General features: G+C 44.2%; 1 pseudogene; it reads left to right on the forward strand.

The window, feature by feature from the left end:
• The first annotated feature begins 2,465 nt into the window (after positions 1–2,465).
• Positions 2,466–2,582, forward strand: LOC126264016 (5S ribosomal RNA; annotated as a pseudogene).
• Positions 2,583–3,334: the final 752 nt, after the last annotated feature.

The raw sequence follows: 3,334 nt of genomic DNA on the forward strand, positions 1-3,334 counted from the left end.
ATACCCCTACATTTAAAATGTGTCGAAAAATCCAAGTGTAGTGGAGGTGATTATATATCAGTTATTCCCAGTTTTGAAGTATGATCATGAGGCACTAAATTAAAATATGCGTCCCACTATTTCTGGACCCCGCATTTACTCGACATTCCAATCCTGTGCTTGATCCTCCAGCCTAGCTTTGTTGGACAATGAAAGCTACTCAGTTAATACTCTCATGGCTTTCTTCACCTTGCCCATTAAAGTTGATCTTCTCACAATGATACCAAATAACGTTTATAGTAAGCCTCATTTTTTTAATGTCAGGAATTAAATGTGTTGCGAACCACTTAGGAAGGTCACTGCACTAAGGAAACGAGTTCGTTGCACGGACTTATAATGCGGTACTGAGGGTAAAAGTTTGTGTGAATCAAGGGAACTGGTGAAGAGCGTCGGTCTGCCGCAACAAAATTAGACGCACTGAAATACTTCTCAGGATAATGAATTTACTGAAATATTCATGGAGGGCTCGTTTACCTATTTCTATTGATTTTGCTTAGCAGAGATATGGTACGTAGTTATCGGGGTTGTTGTCTAATTTTGACCCAAAGATATGTAACAATAATGCCATATAGCCTGAAATTGCTCGTGCCGTTCCCTAGCATTATTTTGATATTTTGTCGAGAACTTTTAGTGGCTCCAAGAATGCGTGTTCTCTTTAATAGAGTAGAATCAGCTTCAAGTTTCAATTAAGCTTTGTAGTTTTGAATTTCGTTTTTACGTTTGTCGAGAACTTCTTGTGGCTCCAAGGATACGTGTTCTCTGTACTGGAGTAGAAGAAGATTCACGTTTTATTCAAGTGTTGTAGTTTCGAATTTCTCGAGCAGCTTTAAAAGCTTCGCGCGGAGCGGAAGCTCCAACTTTTGAGGCGGGGAACGTCGTGGGCAAAAGCAGTATGTGTCAGTAACTTGACTGTCGCCTATTTATTTATCTTGCAGCACACTGAGTGTGTGTGTGTGTGTGTGTGTGTGTGTGTGCATCGGGCGGGGGAGTGCTGTATGTTTTGTAGTCATACTTCATTAATTTTGAGTTGCCTGTTGTTGGTGAGTACATTTTCATAATCTTTTTTATTCACTGTGAGATTGTAGCTTGCTTATGGAAGAGAAATTTCTTTTGGAATTTGTGTTTGTTTTGTTTAATTTGGGGGGGGGGGGGTTGTATAGATGTTTGTGTTTGAGCTATATAGGTGTCGTGAAAATTGCGATAGTTATTGTTATAGTTTTATGAGGGTGAAGAAGAGGTGTGTATGGCTTGGTTCAAATGGCTCTGAGCGCTATGGGACTTAACATCTGAGGTCATCAGTCCCCTACAACTTAGAACTACTTAAACCTAACTAACCTAAGGACGTCACACACATTCATGCCCGAGGCAGGATTCGAACCTGGCACCGTAGCGGTCACGCGGTTCCAGACTGAAGCGCCTAGAGTCGCTCGGCCACCACGGCCGGCAGGTGTGTATGTTTTGAGGTAAAATTTACGGTACTATTTAATATTTATCTGTGAGAGGGGGTGGGAGTGGGGTGTCAAATATGACTGTCTTTCTTTCAGCTATAATAGTCGAGTGAAATATTCGACCCCAATTATATTTTTCTTGTATTCGTTTGTCTGGTTTATTATGGAGGACATCATGTGTGCGTTATTTTTCGATTTTGTGGTTATTTAGAGTGACGTTAGTCTTGCAGTAGCGTATATTTAGTTTGTCACTACCAAAAACCACCAAATTCTAGTGCTTGTCCCGTTTGTTTCATTTCGTTAGATGACTGAAATATTTCGCCTGTTTCTTATGTCTGTTTGCGAGCGTAATGACCTATCTTGTGGTCGCCGTCTTGAGGCATGTAAGCAGCCCGTTATTAATTGTTGCGTGTGGCTGTCTTAGTAAGAGGTGTATACTATGATGTTTGCTTCAAATATGAAGTCATGAGTCAGAGCAATCGGGTGAAATCTAACCGTGCGATAATTCCTGGAAGTGCCTCGCGACACATACATTCCCAGTGGTAGGCTGGAGGCTCAGATACCGTATACGCGTCTGGGTGCCGTTATTGTGACGGAAAAATCCCGCTTGATGTCACGTCCACCTGAAAAGCGCTTCCCCCAGGCGATGTACGTGGAGCAGGACGGGCTGTCGTAAGGCAGCTTGGGGAAATCGCCTCACTGTGACAGCCACTGGATTTTCGAAAATGACAACCAACTTGTGGGACGCCCGTGCCGACGCCGCAACAGAAAATAATTTCAAGAACAAGAACTATGAGTGGCGATTTTAAACAGGTACTGATTTCGACGTTTATGAATACGAAGCTACTTGTGACCAAAGCTAAACCCATAATCAAAACCGCTTCATATGGGATAACATGAGGTCTCATAAAAAGTGTAAATTAGTTATCCTGTTTCACCAAACTTATCATTTCTCTTCCGTAAAATATCAGGACGAATGGCAACGGCCTTGTCACAGTGGATACACCGGTTCCCGTGAGATCACCGAAGTTAAGCGCTGTCGGGCGTGGTCGGCACTTGGATGGGTGACCATCAGACCGCCATGCGCTGTTGCCATTTTTCGGGGTGCACTCAGCCTCGTGATGCCAATTGAGGAGCTACTCGACCGAATAGTAGCGTCTTCGGTCAAGAATACCATCATAACGACCGGGAGAGCGGTGTGCTGGCCACACGCCCCTCCTATCTGCATCCTCTACTGAGGATGACACGGCCGTCTGATGGTCCCGGCAGGCCATTCGTGGCCTGATGACGGAGTGCTTTTAAAATATCAAGACGAAAATCTACATGTGGCATGTGATTAAATACATGTGAATAAAAAATGGCTCTGAGCGCTATGGGACTTAACTTCTGAGGCCATCAGTCCCCTAGAACTTAGAACTACTTAAACCTAACTAACCTAAGGACATTACACACATCCATGCCCGAGGCAGGATTCGAACCTGCGACCGTAGCGGTCGCGCGGTTCCAAACTGTAGCGCCTAGAACCGCTCGGCCACCCTAGCCGGCTGTGAATAAAAACCGGCGAATTATTGCCATAGGATTAAAACCAGTCAATCTTCCGTGGAAAGTGCATTAACAATGTTGGGCCAAACTAATCTTGCCCCTTAATACTTAAAATACCTTGAAAAGCTACGCTCGGGAAACTTATCCCTGACAATTTGTTTTTACTTGTTGACTAAATTCTTGGAAGTATTGAACATCCACCCAACCCACTCGGGCGCTTCTGGTACGTGGAGGTATGTCGGCCCCGGATCGAATCCACCCTACTAGGTGAATACCGAGCTGGTACCCAAGCTTCGCCTCAGTTA

Source organism: Schistocerca nitens, chromosome 6 (genome assembly GCF_023898315.1).
Source record: "Schistocerca nitens isolate TAMUIC-IGC-003100 chromosome 6, iqSchNite1.1, whole genome shotgun sequence".
Lineage (NCBI taxonomy): Eukaryota > Metazoa > Arthropoda > Insecta > Orthoptera > Acrididae > Schistocerca > Schistocerca nitens.